Source organism: Poecile atricapillus, chromosome 19 (genome assembly GCF_030490865.1).
Source record: "Poecile atricapillus isolate bPoeAtr1 chromosome 19, bPoeAtr1.hap1, whole genome shotgun sequence".
Classification (NCBI taxonomy): domain Eukaryota; kingdom Metazoa; phylum Chordata; class Aves; order Passeriformes; family Paridae; genus Poecile; species Poecile atricapillus.
Window position 1 is genome coordinate 10,156,658 of NC_081267.1, and position 16,137 is coordinate 10,172,794.

General features: G+C 51.6%; 2 pseudogenes; one reads left to right on the plus strand and one right to left on the minus strand.

Moving 5' to 3' along the window:
- LOC131586383 (zinc finger protein 850-like) overlaps window positions 1-16,137 on the minus strand; it is a 434,360-nt pseudogene that overhangs the window by 276,155 nt on the left and 142,068 nt on the right.
- Window positions 1-16,137, plus strand: part of LOC131586382 (zinc finger protein 208-like) — a 761,426-nt pseudogene that overhangs the window by 187,353 nt on the left and 557,936 nt on the right.

The following is a 16,137-nucleotide window of genomic DNA, read 5'->3' on the forward strand; positions in this document are numbered from 1 at the left end:
AACATGGCTTCCAGTTCAGATAAATGCCAGCATTTTGCTGCCCATTCCTTGTTAAGAAATAAAGGAATGTTCTGAAGATCCCTTCAGTGGTGGTGCACTATTGGCTGTATCAGTACTTGTGTTCTGTAAAACAGGTGAGTTGTTACAGCTTCTTGCCCCATTTATCACTGGAGAAAACCCAAATACTGCATTGCTCCCTGTCTACTTTCTTCCAAGTAAAGGCAGATTTTGTTCATTCTTGAGTGGGACATATTCATCTGTTGACAAGCAAATTCTTCTTGCCATTCACACAATGTTGATTTGCTCTAATTGGATTGTAATTAGGATCTACCTCTCATTGTAATTACGACTGATGGATTGTGAGGCAAAGTGTTGCATAATTTGCCCTGGAGAGAGTTTTTCTCTAATTCAATGACATATGAAGACAGGTGTAGCCTACCATACTTGTGGCATTAGTCTCCCACTCTGTCCTTTCCTCTCACCCAAGGGGAGGATCGAGGTCTGCAGGTCTCATCTGTGCACAGAAAGAGTTAATATCTCACCCCGACCTGCAGATGCTCATGATGGTTTCTGCCGGGCAGTGGCCGAAGCAGTCACAGTGATGGATTTCAGACCGTGCTGGGGCTGTGCCAAGATCTCAGGGGGCCCGGCCAGAACAGTCGTGGCTGTTCTGCCCCCATGGCTGGTCCCAGGCCCCTGCTCCCTTCAATTCCAGCTGCGGGCCGATGGCTTCCCCTCCCTGTGCCCGGCAGCCTCTGGGGCCGCGCGGGCCGTGGTGAAGGGGCCTGGCCCAGCCCAGAGCCGCTCCCGGGGCCTGGCGGAGCCCGGCTCGGTGCAGGCCAGGCTGGAGCAGGGCCGGCCTGACCAGCACCCAGTTAACTCTTCACAGCTGGAAACAACAGAGAGCTTTCCTGGGCTTGCCTGTCTTTAAAATGGGGATTTCACACAGGTGGATCCAGCTTCTAAATGGTTTCATAGGTTGTCAGTTCTCAGAGCCAGCCAGCTATTGCTTTTGCTAAGCACAGAGGAAGCTCTTGGCAGCTCCCTCCTAGAAAAATCATTTGCATGGCTGGCTTCTTCTCTCCTCACCAAATATCAACTAATACAAAACCACCACAGACATTCAGGCTGAAACAGGAAGCAATTCTGAAGCAATTGTTTTAAAGTAAAATCAGTTATTAAGCACAGAGATTGATGTCACTCCCGCACTCCACTGGAGAGGGACAGTGACTCTGTCACCTCCCCCCTGGCCAGCCCATTCCAATTCCCAATCAGCCTTTCTGGGAAGAACTCCTTCTTATTGTCCAGCCTAAACCTGCCCTGGTGCAGCTTAAGGCTGTGTCTCCTTGTCCTGCCCTCCAGCAGATCCCCACTCGCAGCCAGCTTGGTGTCATCTGCAATTTGTGAGTGCTGGACTCGACCCCCTCAGCCAGACCCTCAGTGAAGATATTAACCAGGACTGGGCCCAGCACAGATCCCTGGGGACACCACCAGGGACTGGACACCAGCTGGATGCAGCACCATCCCCACCACTCTCTGGGCCCGGCCTCCAGCCAGTTCTGCAGCCAGCAAAGAGTGCTCCTGTCCAAGCCGTGGGCTGCAGCTTTTCCAGGGAATGCTGTGGCTCTCCGTGTCCAAGGCCTTGCTGAAGTCCAGCTCGACACATCCAGAGCCTTTCCCGCACCCACCAGGCGGGTCAGCTGTTTATAAAAGGAGATCAGGTTGGTCAGGTAGGACCTGCCCCTCCTAAAGCCACGCTGGCTGGGTCTGAGCCCTGGGCCATCCTGGAGGTGCCGTGGGATGGCACTCAAGGGGATCTGTTCCAAAACCTCACCAGGCACCGAGCTCAGGCTGACAGGCCTGCAGTTCCCCAGAGCCTCCTGCCAGCCCTTCTTGGGGATGGGCTCACACTGGCACCTCCAGTCCTCTGGGACCTCCCCAGTGAGCCAGGACTGATGAGGAGAAATGATGGAGAGCAGCTTGGGGAGCTCATCCACCAGCTCCCTCATCCCCCTAGCATGGATCCCATCCCATCCCATCCACCTGTGAGCATCAGAGTGGCTCAGCAGGTCTGTGACTGCTTCCTCCTGGATTACAGGGGGCTCTTCTGCTCCCTGTCCCCATCTACCAGCTCAGGAGAGCACTTGTCCTGAGGAAAACCTGTCTTGATGTTGAAAACTGAGGCAAAGAAGGTGTTGAGTACCTCAGCCTTTTCCTCATCTTTGGTAACCATATCCCCCCAATAAGGAATCGAGGTTGTCCATAGTCTTCCTTTTGCCATTCATGCATTTATAAAAGCACTTTTATTATCCTTAACAGAAGCAGCCTGATTAAGCTCTAACTGAGCTTTCACCTCTCTACTTTTCATTCTGCGTGACTTAATGACATCCTTAAACATTTCCTGAGTTCTCTGCCCCTCTGTCCAAAGGTGATGCACCCTCATCTTTTCCCTGAGTTCCTCCAAAAGCTCCCTGCCCAGCCAGGTTGGTCATTTTCCTCACCAGCTCATTTTTTGTCACAGAGGGACAGGCTGTTCCTGCTCCTTCAAGATTTTTTTCTTTGAATGTGTCCATCCTTCCTGGAATCCTGTGTTTTAAAAGGCTGTTTCCCTTAAAAAACTCAGTATCTGATTTGGTACTCCCCAAATCTGCGTCCTTAATTGGCTGAAGTCTGTTCTTCCTAAGTCCAGTGTAGGAGTTTTGTTGATGCCCCTCCTTCTTTCACAGAATATTTCAAAACTCGATGATTTCATGGACACTGTACCCCAGGCAGCCTCCAACCCCCACATCCCCCAGCAGCCCTTCTCTGTTTGTGAACAGCAGGAGACACAGCTTTCCTGGGCAGTGGCAAGAGAAGGAAACCTCCCCAAAGTGCAGCTTGGCAGGTTCAGCCTGGAGGGGAGGAGAAAGAAAAGTCCCTGCCAGGGTAGAATTTTGGTGCAGGAGGTGTCCCAGTGTGAGACTGGACCATGCCATGGCTGAGTGTGCCAGGAGCCGGCAGTCAGTGGGGCCCAGGGATGCTCCAAGGCACTTGGAGTTTTGCTTCTGACTCCTTGAGCAGCTTCTTCAACCTTCTCTCAGTGCCTGAGGGTGCTGGACTCAGCCCCAAATCCAGCCTGGGGTTCATTAAAATACAGAAAACCTCGGGGGCTCTTTCTCTTCCTTCCATTGTCTTCAAGTCCAAGGCTTGTGCAGCTGCTTGGAGTCAGTTTGGAGTTCTGTTAAGCAGGAAGATTTGAAAATCCACCACTTTTTTTTATTTTTTTTTTTAAATCAAGGGGATTTTTTTTTTTTAATTTTTAGTTGAGAGAAGAGATGACAGAAGCATTCCCCATGAGATCCTGATGCTGAATGTCTCCTTAGGAGGTCTGGTCACAGAGAAGAATGAGCCCCTTGTGGGCTGCCCCTGTTTGGACAACCTGCTCCTCACCCCGAGCCTCAGCATGTCTGACATTGCCCACCTGGGACTGACATCTCAAAACATTGAGAACATTTATAAACTTTTCTTTATCATTAAAATCTAATTAATTAATAAAAATAAAATTTTACTTTTTATAATAATTCTGTATATTTATAACCTAATTTTTATATTTCTATAACAGAATTGATAAACTTTTAGCGACTAAAAATATTATTGTTCCTTGGTTCAAAGTATCACAATTCCCTTCATTAATTAATTGACCACTATTTCTCCCTCTTTATGCTAATTATTATTTTTAGTCCTTTGGTCATAATTTTTAAATTTTTCTCAGACAGGGTAAAAGGAGCCACTTTGGGGTACATGGAGACTTTTCTGGGGAACATTTGGGGCAGTTTTGGGTCTGGGGAGGGAATTTAGAGAGAACTTGGGGGTCTGGAGGACACTTGGGGGAGCCGGGTGGGCACTTGGAGGGGCACTTAGGGATTCTGTGGGACAATTCAGGGTCCGTGGGAGCACTTGGGGGTCCAGGGGGGTGCTTGGAGGTCAGGGAGGGGAATCTGGGGGCCCTTCGGGGTCCGGGCGGGCACTTGGGGGGCTGTAACAGGGAATCTCTGGGCCGCGGGTGATGATGGGAGCTGTAGGCGCCGGTATAATATGGTTTAATGGGGCCGCGGAGCATCACGGGAGTTGTAGGCGCAGCTCCAATGGGTTCCGGTGAGGCGCGGGGCATGACGGGAGATGGAGTCCCGGCTGGAATAGCGCTCTATGGGCGCCGCGGAGCATGATGGGAGCTGTAGTCCCGGAAGTGGCTCGGAAGGCGCGTTTGGCGGTGTGGGAAAGCGCTTGGAGAAAACTTTTGCGTCCGAGCCGTGCTGCAGGTGCTCGGGGCGAATGTATACGGCTCGGGAGCACTTGGGGGGAACCTGGGGAGCTGTAACCGGGCTCTTTAGGGCGCGGGGCACGGCAGGAGGTTTGGGCGCAGAACTGTGTTGTGGGATGATGGGAGATGAATTCCCAGGAGTTGCTGGAAGGGGAATCTGTGGGGTCGGGAGCATTCAGGGATCCAGGGACGCTTTCGGGGGTCCCGAGCGGGCCCTGAGGGGGCACTCGGGGATCCTGGAGGGTTTGGGGAACACTTATGGGACATATGGGGGGTGATACCGGGGTTCTGGGGAGCGCAGGGCATATTCCCAGTCCCTCCCAATTCTTTCCAGCATGATCCCATTTGCTCACAACCACTCGCAATCAGCCTCAGTGTAGTTGGATTCCCTGCCAGTATGATTGTATTCACCTCCAGCATGATCCCAATTCATCCCACTATAAGTCCTGTTGCTTCCAGTTACCCCCAGCATGCACCCAGGAATTCCCAGTTCCTGCCAGTTGCTCCTGGCATGACCCCAGTTGCTCACAGGTATTCCTAGTCAGCCTCAGCATGATCCTGGTAACTCCCAGTATATCCCATTTGCCCTCAACCTGTTCTCAGTTGCCCCCTGCAGGCTCCTGTTCACTGCCAGTATCATCCCAGTATGATCCCAGTATGATCCCAGTTTCCCTCAGTGTGATCGCAGTCTCTCCTGGCATGGGCCCAGCTGCTCCCAGTATGATCCCAGTATGATCCCAGTATGATGTCAGTACACAGTCAGTGCAATCTCAGCCACTGCCAGGATGATCCCAGTACAAACCAGTCCCTGCCAGTGCTGCCACTCCTGGGATCCCCCAGCTCTCTCTGTGTTCCCCCTCCCGCATCTCCCCAGAGCAGCCCCAAGGGCTGGCAGTCCCCAGCCAGGGTCCCCAGCCAGCCCCAGGTTGGATCTGCAGCCCCCAATTTTCTCAGTTTCCCTCTCCTTTTCCCCAGGCCGGGTTCCCCCCGTCCCCAGCGGGTGGGAGCAGCGGAGAGCCCCGCGCTGCGCATCCCGACCTGTCCCGGCTCCATCCCCGCTCCTGCCGTGGGCTGTGAGGGGTTTGGGAACGGGGCACCGAGGGTGTCACTGCTCCTGGGGGAGGAGGAGGAGGGATGGAAGAGGAGGGATGAAGAAGGAGAGAGAGAAGGGATGGAAGTAGGAGAAGGAGGTGGGGTTAGGGAGGAAGAGGAGGAGGAGGGATGGAAGGGGAGGAGAGGGAGGAAGAGGAGGGACAAAGGAGGATCAGGTAAAGGAGAAGGAACCACGAGGTCAAGCACTCCCTGAATTCACAGTCCCCTCACCCATGGGATCATCATCCCCCATCCCACAGGTGCCCCGAGAGGGGGAGCTCAGCCCAGATATCCTGGGGGGTCCCTGGGTTGGATTTTTGCGGGGGGGGGGATATTTAAGAATTAAGGACTCCAAAGCTGAGCGGAAAATGTCCCTTGGGTGGACACTGGGGTTTCCAGCATCTGTTAGTGAGAAGATGGAAAAGGGGAACTTTTTACATTCTTGGCACTCCCAGCAGCCTGGGGAGGGCAGGGACTGAGCAAACGGGGGACCCTTAGTGCAAGCATGACCCCCCGCAGCTGGGATGGGGGGGAACCCCTGAACAGCAAAGGGGAGAGAGCAGAGATGGGGAACTCCTGGGAGGAATTTTCAGGGCTGAATCTTGGTGTTTGGGAGGTTTATATGGGCACCAGATGCCTGGTAAGTTCTAGAGATGGACTTGGGCAGGAGGAACCCCCCAACCCAATGTACTCATGAATTGCATTTTCCCCAAACCAGGATCTCTCATTCCCAGACCTTGACTGGATGGAGAAGGAGCCTGTGAGGAAGAGGAAGATGCCCCAGGACACCTGGGCAGGTGAGGAGGAAGTCAGTGCCCCTTTCCCCCTCTCTCCTGCTCCATCTCCCAGCCCAGCATGGCCCCCGGCTGCAGGACAACCCCGCTGCCGACGCTGTCCTGCCGGGGACGCACTGGGGGGATCTCCTTCCCCTTCCCTCTGGCACGGAGGCAAATCCCATCCTCTCCTTGTCCTTCCTCCCCCAGACAAGGAGCTGAGGATGGAGACCAGGGAGGACAAATCCCAACAGCAGAACCTCGTGGAAGAGGCCGTTTTGAGCAGCTCCACAGTGCAGAAATCCATCAGGGACGAAAAGCCCCGGACATCCTGGAGGAGGAAGGGCTCCAAACCCATCCCAGGGTGCTCTGAGGAGGAAAGACCCACCCTGTGCCGGGAAGGCAGCCGGAGATCCAGCCGGGGCTCTGAGCTGGTGGTCCATGAGCAGCTTCAGGATGGGGAGAAGCCCTACAAGTGCTTGGAGTGTGGGAAGAGCTTCAGCCAGAGCAACAGCCTGATCCGCCACCAGATGATCCACACTGGGGAATGGCCCTATCAGTGTGGGCAATGTGGGAAGGGCTTCAGCTGGAGCTTTCAACTCATCCGTCACCAGCGCATCCACACTGGGGAGAGGCCCTACGAGTGTCCCAAGTGTGGGAAGAGGTTTCGAATCAGCTCCAATCTCCTCAGGCACCAGCGGATTCACACGGATGAGAGGCCCTTCCGCTGCCCTGACTGTGGGGAGGGCTTCAAGCGAAACTCCCACCTCATCACCCACCGGCGCATCCACACTGGGGAGAGGCCCTACGAGTGTGGGGAATGTGGGAAGAGCTTCAGAAACAGCTCCTCCCTGACCATCCACCAGAGGACCCACACTGGGAAACGGCCCTATGAGTGTGAGAAATGTGGGATGACCTTCAGATGGCGGTCCCAACTGACCATCCACCGAATGATCCACACTGGGGAGAGGCCCTACGAGTGTCCTGAGTGTGGGAAGAGGTTTCAGACCAGCTCAGATCTCCTCCTGCACCAGCGGATTCACACGGATGAGAGGCCCTTCCGCTGCCCCGAGTGCAGGAAGGGCTTCAAGCAAAACTCCCACCTCATCACCCACCGGAGCATCCACACTGGGGAGAGGCCCTACGAGTGTCCTGAGTGTGGGAAGAGGTTTCAGACCAGCTCAGATCTCCTCCTGCACCAGCGGATTCACACGGATGAGAGGCCCTTCCGCTGCCCCGAGTGCAGGAAGGGCTTCAAGCAAAACTCCCACCTCATCACCCACCGGCGCATCCACACTGGGGAGAGGCCCTACGAGTGTCCCCAGTGTGGGAAGAGCTTCTCCAGGAGCTCTAACTTGACCCAACACCAACAAAAGCACCACTAAGGGAAGCCCTGTGAGTGCCCCAAGTGCAGGAAGAGTTTCGTGCGCTGCTCCAGCTCCATCCCCCATCAGAGGACCCACGTTGGGCAGAGCCCTGATGACCCACGTTCCCAGTGATCTGTGTTGGGAACACACTGGGCTGGTGGTCATCTTGATTTGGCCCTAATTTTCTTTTCATTCATCTTCATCCCTTTAAAACAGACAAAATTGAGGTAAAAGTTAACAGATTCGTCAAAGGCATCTAAAACCTCACTTTTACTAGTGCTTGAAGGGAATCTGGTATTCAGGGAGGTAAATGGGGAGGGTTTTTGTGTTATTTGGTATATTTGTCTCCATCTCTTGGCACTCAAGGAGATGAGCGAGTTCTATCTGTCACCTCAAAACCACTCAGTGCCATTGAAATCAACTCAATCCCACCCAAATTCCTGGATTCCACAGCCCCTCAGGGTGTGTTGCCTTAAGTTTTAGCTTTCATATCTTTCATATTCTGCGCTGCCTAGGTTTGTAGTTTTGAACTTCCTGTTAATTGTTAGTGAGCTCTCTTCACAGAGTAGGTAGACAAAACAATTCCTTTTCTAGCTTGATACGAAGGACAGTTGTTACAAGTTCCAGGCCCAGAAGCATAAACAAGGGTGGACTGAAGAGAGAAAACAAGAAGGATGGGACTTGATCATCTGAAGCTGTAACTGGACAGTGAACCCAAATATGCAGATGAACCTAAACTTACAAAAATGTGAGACCTCATGATCACTTGTCCATTTCTGTGACCATTTTTGGTCCATCTTGGGTGTAGCCCTGGCCAGGCTCTTGTACTGCCCAAGGTCTATCCTTTAAGGCCTTTTAATAAACTTTATTCTTAACTCTGTCCAGCCTCTGTTCTAGGTCAGCCTTCTGAAGGCATCAGGTGGAATGGGGTTGGAAGGGGACTGGGTGAAGTGGGATGCAAATCAGGAGGGGTGAGATGGGCATTGGGTGGGGCAGGATAGGTGTGATAGAGTTTGGGAGGTGTGAAATGGGGGAAATAGGGATTGGGAAGGGGTCTTGATGTCCAGCAGGAATGGGATGGGTTGAGGTTGGGATTGGGGAGGTGGGGTGGGGTCTGCAATGAGACAGCCAAAGTTTGGGGATGATGAAGGGAGGGGGAGCCCATTACTGAGTGAGTTTTTGTCAGAGGTGCCCCTGCCCAGGGAGGCAAGGATTTAGTTTCAAATGAACATTGTTAAAGTGAGAGGTGTGGGCAAGAGGGAATTCCATCCCTCTGCCTCGGAGGATGGGCCCTGCAAACCCAGGAAGAAACTCCACCCTGGACCCCTCGTGGGGAGGCAGCCCAGGGATTTCTGATTGGGTTTGGGCCCCTGGGGTTTCTCCCTTGCTGTGTTCCCAGTGGTCCCTGACCTTGAACTCCACCCTGGTTCTCAAACCCCATCTCCCTGCCTCTGTTTGGGGCTGTCTCTGGATCTGAGTTTGTTCCTGAGCTGAATAAATGTTTTCCTGAGCAGAATCCCATCTCGTTGGTGTCCCATGCCTGTTCCTGGTAACTGTGGTATCCCTGGACATGATCCTGCGGCCCCGGAACGCAAGACCCCGCAAAATTGAGATCCACCCCCCAGACATCCAATAATCCCAACATTCCCTACTATTCACCCAAATCCCCCCAGATTCCCTTAATTTCCCTAAAAAGCCCTTTTTGTCCCACTCCACTGCCTCCGCAGACGGTGTCTTTGGGACACCTCCAGGAATTTGGAGGGGGTCTCTCCTCCCCTGCAACCCTGAAAAACCTGCTGCTTTTGGGAAAAAAATTCCCCCAAATCCCTTGGATTCAAGGGGGAGTTCCCCATTTTTGATGCATTTTTGGAGGGTTCCTGTCATGCTATTGGGAACGATGAGAAGCACGACACAGACTCTCTTATGAGTTGAAAAGGAAAGCGAGTTTAATTACCTCAGATCATTTTATAGACCAATATGTGAAAGTACAGAAAGGTAAAACTCTTATTTGTTAGTAAACTAACATATCACCATCATCGGTCAGTGGGGTGCACCACCCCTCGACCTTCTCTTGCAAGAAAAAAAGAAACTGACAAACAGCACCTGCAAGGCTGTCTTCTATCTCTGAGGATTGTTTTAATTCCTCCTTTTGATTTCCCAGGACACTTTCTCAGGTGAAACTGAGAAAGATACGCAGCCTGATTTTCCACAGGCGCTGTGCTCCCTGCTTTGCTCACAGCGGGTGTCACTGAGAGGAGAAAATGGAGGCTGTCACTGCTGTGGTGTCACGGAGAGGGGAACAAAGGGGCTGTGACTGCTGTGTTGTCAGAGAGAGAAGGAGATTAGGGCTCTCACTTCTGTGGTGTCACAGAGAAAAGGAAATTAGGAGCTCTCATTGCTGTGGTGTCACAACTTGGGGAACACTGGGGCTGTGATTGCTGTAGTGTCACAGAGAGAAGGAGATTTGGGCTGTCACTGCTGTGGTGTCACAGAGAAGGGAACACTGGGGCTGTCACTGCTGTGGTGTCACAGAGAGGGGAACACTGGGGCTGTCACTGCTGTGGTGTGTGATAGATTGACATTTAAGATAAAAAGAGAAACAGCTAAGGAAGTTAAGGTTGCTGGAGGCTGATGGGAGTTTTTTGTCCGGGACAATACCTGGTCATTTCTGAGAACTGACAGTAGTTTTGCCCATTGAAAAGTGATATCAACCTGTGAACACCACCCCATAAAACTTAAGCCCGGGAATTTCTCCTTCTCTTTGGTTTCTGGCTTTTGAAGAGGTAACAGGGCTCTGGTTCAGCCTCCCCCCCCGCCCCCCCAGGCCAGACAAGGCTGTGGTGGGGAGCAGGGCTGGCTGGAGTTCTGCGGTTCCTGGCGGGGGATGGAGACTGTGAAGTGACAGGAGCCCCTTCCCAGAGGGGCTGAAGCCCTCGCAGGGCTCACTGAGCCTTGTGCAGCGGGGCTGCCAGGCCAGGCTGGTTCCTGGCTGGGCTTCAGTTTCTGATGCTGCTGGCTTTCAGCAGAGACTGCCGAGGAAGGGGAGGGAAAGCTCTTGAGCTGCGGCGTGCTGAGACAGTGGCCACACTCCTCCAGAGCAGCTACCAAAAATCTTCCATGAGAAGCAGCTCCAGCCGCTGCCTCGGCAGAGATCAAGGCCTGGGCAAGAGTTTAACCCTTTCACTAGCCAGATGAGACTTGCAGATTAATCCTTTTTCCAGAGAGAGGGGAAGACAGAGGGATCAACACATAAAGAGACAGCATCAGCTATCAAAGCAAGCGAGGGAAGGAATTCAACCTCAGATGGGAAGAGAATAAGGAGATGCCTGAATAAGCTGAAATTTTCTTTTGTTCAAGCTATGGAGAGGGACAATCATGTCCTGAAAAAACTCCTTGAATTCATGAAACAGTATTTTGGGAGGATGGAGTATTTCAAAGTGTAAATGTGAGCAAAAGTAATTCATTGATGAAGCTGAGTAAAGGGTGAAGTCGTTGTAATCCTAGGAGATGCTGGAAGAGGAAAGGAGAAGTGAGAGTTGTTGAAGATTTGTGGCTCTTAACAGACAAAGCAAAAATTTCTGTTTCCAGAGATGATCACAGAGACAAATGAAGAGAACTTTTGCCTTTGAAGATCTCATCCTTCAAATGACACCCCTTGAATCATGGCCCAAGAACACACCTCAGAGTGCTGTGAAATGGAAGGAAAGGACTGATGGCAGAGTTTTCTGGGCGATTGGCATCAGAGCAATGGGAAGCCATGAGAAAATGGTTTTCATGTGAAAAATCCATAGATTGCCAAAAGAGAACTTCTTTTTCTCGACAAAAACTGGTGAAAAGACTATAGCAAAGTTACTACCGTTTTAACCACCAGGTATTTTTTTGTCCTCTATGTTGTCAGTTCCCAAAGATAGGAAGCACAGGGTGGTGGGGAAAAAGGGTTTCTGGAAGTTTTATTCTGGTTTCTTATCCTTGTAGTTTGGTTAATAAAATTACTCTATTCCTTTTAAGTTTTAAGCTTCTTTTGCCCTTCTCATAATCCACATCTCACAGGAAAAAATGACTAAGTTTTCCTGCGATTTTTAAACTAATGCTTTAAAACCACAACAGGTGTCAGAGAGAGGAGGAAATTTGGGCTGTCACTGCTGTGGTGTCAAAGAGAGGGGAACACTGGGGCTGTCAATGTTGTGGTGTCACAGAGAGTGGAACATGGGGGCTGTCTCTGCTGTGGTGTCACAGAGAGGGGAACACTGGGGCTGTCACTGCTGTGGTGTCACAGAGAGGGGAACACTGAGGCTGTCACTGCTGTGGTGTCACAGAGAGGGGAACACTGGGGCTGTCACTTGTGCTGGTGTGTGATAGATTGACATTTAAGAAAAAATGCGAAACAGCTAAGGAAGTTAAGGTGGCTGGAGGCTGATGGGAGTTTTTTCTCCTAGCCAATACCTGGCCATGTCTGAGAACTGACAGTAGTTTTGCCCATTGAAAAGTGACACCAACCTGTGAACACCACCCCATAAAACTTAAGCCTGGGAATTTCTCTTTCTCTTTGGTTTCTGGCTTTTGAAGAGGTAACAGGGCTCTGGTTCAGCCTCCTCCCCCCCAGGCCAGACAAGGCCACGGTGGGGAGCGGGGCTGGTTGGAGTTCTGCGATTCCTGGTGGGTGGGTGGAGACTGTGGAGTTGATAGTAAAAGGTTATAAAATTTTAGAAAATTTGGGGACTTAGAAAGAAAGTTCGGCTTGGCAAGCCCTGGGAAAAGTAGACCGTGGCAAATGTTAGGCCTTGTGCTTGCTATAGATCATGTCAAACTGCACCAGTGTAGTGAGTATATGATAAATAATACAATTGCTAGATGTGATTAGATATAATTATTGTTTAAAGAACATGAGGAACAATGTTAGGGGGCTGGGGGGGATCACGAGAAATCCATGCTTGGGTAAAAACAATGTTTACAATAGAACAATGTAAGTTTAATAATTAATACGTAAGTTATATGTAAGGATAGAGTATAAAAACATGTCCAACTCAAAACCAAGAAGGGTCAGATTTGGGTCTGTGTACCCCTGACACCCAGAGCTCTTAATAAAGCACCTTTATATAATCATTCTGTGATTATGTGTGTTCCTGAACGCTAACATTTTGGCGACCCCAGATAAGACCTTGTGAGTGCTGCTGAGCAAGCTCGCGACCCGATCACGCTCCAGCCGACACCGAGGGATTCTCAGCGACCCCATCAGCCGTGACCATCTCCGTGCTCACAACATCCCCAGGAGAGAAAGTGTCCTGGGTTGATTATGATGTTAAATTGTATCCCCATTTGTCCACCTAACCCAGACACAGGTTTTGTATTCTTAAAATTCCATCTGAGAGTAAAAGTGAGTGGAAAAGAAGCACCGAGTGTGTTATCAGAGGCTGTACTTGCTCCCCCCGCATTGGGAGTTTTGACTACAGCACAGACAGACAACAAGACACAGATCGCCTTGGCTTTTCCAACTAGCCAAAGCAGAGAGGTCTTCCTGGACTGTTTTCTTTCCCTTTTTCTGAAACGAATCGAACCTGCTCTGGACTGGGGACTCGGGGGAGCACCGGGAGCTTGCACCCATGGACTACCGGGAGCCCAGCCTGGGCAGCGGCATTTTCCAGTGCAAGAGGGACTGATAACAGAGCGAACACCCACAGGAAGGAGACCCTCTGAAGTTTGTCATCTCTTCTGAACGGCGAGAGGTTTTTTAATTTGATATCGTTCATTTATGTGCTGGGTAGTGCTGTACCTGTGAAATAAACAGGTTTTTTCCACTTCTCTCAGAGAAATCTCTTCCCGAACTGGTTGGGGGCTGGGAAAAAAGGGCTACGTGGGTTTGCTTCCCGGGGGGAGCCCCACTGGAGGTTTTCTCCCAAATTTGCCCTAAACCAGGACAAATACACTGGGCCTCTGGTGGTCCCGACACAACTGCCCCTGATACTGTGGGGCTCTGTTCCTTCCTCCCCATGGAAAAGAACTGGTATTCTTGTCCAGGGACCATTTTTAATTTGGCCTCCCAAATTTCATATATCCAAGGATTGTTCCCTGAAAAAAGCTGCTGAGACAGAGAGGTCGGGTTGGCCCTGTCCTCTGGTGATGTTCTTACACTATGAGAAGATGGTTTTAATTCGGAAACACCTTGCAGAAATCTCAGATATCTGCCAAAGAGGGGTCTGGAGGCCTCGGGCACATGACTATATAGGGACAAACGAGCTGTATAATCTGTGGGGTGGAGACTGAGGACAGTGGAGGAGAGCCATGAGATGTTTAAAGAGTGGTTTCAGAGATGGTGGATCCTTCTGACATACACAGAGCTGTCAGCAAAGGAAGGGGCCAGCGAGGTGGGGCAGCCGGGGGATGACGACAGCCTGCAGGGACAGAGGCGCAGGGCATGGACACCACAGGGCAGCCAGGGCTGGAGAGGGCACAGGGATGGGCAGCAACTGCAAGGCCCTGCCAGAGGCAACTTGTGCAGCCCTTGGGCCATGGCTGCTGGCCCTGGGCCTGAGGCCAGCAGGGGACAAGTGACCCTGGCAGCCCTGGGGCCTCATTGCCTCCTTGTCCCTGCTCAGCAGCCTGGCAGGGGCCGCCCCATGGTGCTGCCCTTGGCATTGCACATCCCCACATGCCAGTGCCCCGGGAAGAGCCCTGAGCAATGAGGGAGGGACAGCATCTGCCTTGCCAGGGGCTGGGGCTTAGCCCTTGGCCCTTGGCATTCCTGAAACACATCCAGCTTTGCTCAGCACCACAGACACCTTTCCCTTGCTTGTCCCCAGCTGCCATCAGGGCCTCCAGTCTTCTGCTCTACCTGGAACCTGGGGACGCTTTCTCACTCGTGTCTCCCATTTCAACTACAAGAAACTTCAGTGTTTCCATCTGACTTGGAGTTCTTGAGAAGTTTCTGGAGCACACTCTGAAGGACTGAGTGTGATGCCAAGAGCCCCAAAGGCCCGAGAGGGTGATGAAAGTGCTGGTGCTGTGTCTGTGCTGCTGAGCTGGGCCGGGCTCCTGGCCCAGAGGCAGCTCCTGGCAAGGGCAGCGCTGCAGAGAGACAGCTCTGGCCAGGAGCAGCTCCTGAGCACAGCCCAGCAGGGCTGGGGCCCTGCCAGGGCAGCTCAGGGACACCAGCAGGCCCAGACAGAGCTCCCAGGGGCTCAGCACTGGCAGGGGCTGTGGGATGTGCCAGAGGGGGCTGTGTCACAGCAGCACCTCTGTGGCTGTGTCCTGGAGCCCCAGAGCAGCTGTGATGTCAGAAAGGGGCTGTGTGACAGCTCAGAGTGGGTTGTGTGAGGTCACAGATGGGGCTGTGACATCACAGAGTTTGTTGTGTGAGGTCACTGAGCAGCTACGGCATCATAGAGGGGAATGTGTGACATCAGAAAGCAGGGTGTGATGTCACAGTGTGGGCTGGGTGATATCACTTAGTGGGCTGTGACATCACAGAGAGGACTATGACATCAGAGGTTGAATGCATGACATCACAGAGTGGGTTGTGACATCACAGAGTTTCTGTATGACATCACAGAGCCACCACAGGGTGGGCTGTGACATTACTGAGTGGGCTGTGAGGTCACAGAGCAGATACCACAATCCCTGAGGGCAGCTCTGTGACATCAGACAGCAGATTGTGACATCACAGAGCAGCTGTGTGACATCAGAGAGAAGAGTGTGTGATGTCAGAGAGAAGGCTGTGACATCAGAGAGTAGGTTCTGTTATCTCAGAGGGGCTGGGACATCACAGTCCAGACTGGGACATCACAGAATGGCTGTGGGACATCCCAAGGTCTGTGGGACAGGGGGACAGGGAACCCCTGGCAGCGTCCCTGTGTCCCCCAGGGCCAGAGCCTGGGCCAGGGCTCCTTCACCCTGTCACTAACGAGGGCTTGAGAGCGCTTAAAAAATCCCCAGCAAGGGAGCAGCAAAAACCAGATTTAATATTAAGCACCAGCAGCACAAAGTTCCTTGGCAAGAGTCACTATGCTCCTGACTGGACACTTCAGGCACAGCAAGGAAACAAAGCAACAACAAAACCAAACAAAATCCAGGCAACTGAACCAGAAATGAACCCAGAACCGTCCATGTGTGTGTGTGTGTGTGTGTGTGTGTGTGTGTGTGTGTGTTTGAGGTTAACAGAGTTCAAACTTAACAGGACTTCACTTATGCCTTAATTTATACCTCAAACATCACAATTTAGCAAAAGAACGTAACAGTAGTTAAGCTAACTTACAACATATGACTTCAGGATTTAACAGTGGAATAACACTTAACAATATTCAACTTCGTTTACTGTTGTTGTCAGAGGCACTGAGAGTGTGCCCTTATCTCTGATACCTGGCTCTGACATCCAAGAAAACTCTGAATTTCATATAACACCGTGAAAACAACTGTTAAATAGAAAAACCAGGAGTGTAAGTGTGTAGATTAAAGAGATTTCTTATGTCACTGCATGAAGAAGTTTAAGTTTGGAGTTTAAACTAGTTTAGAAAATAGAGGACAAGATGGAGGATTCAGGGTGTTGTCTCTTGTCCTTCTTTCTTCTTCATCTTCTTCTAGAGGTTTTTGGGTAGTAGTAGGTGATTGGATA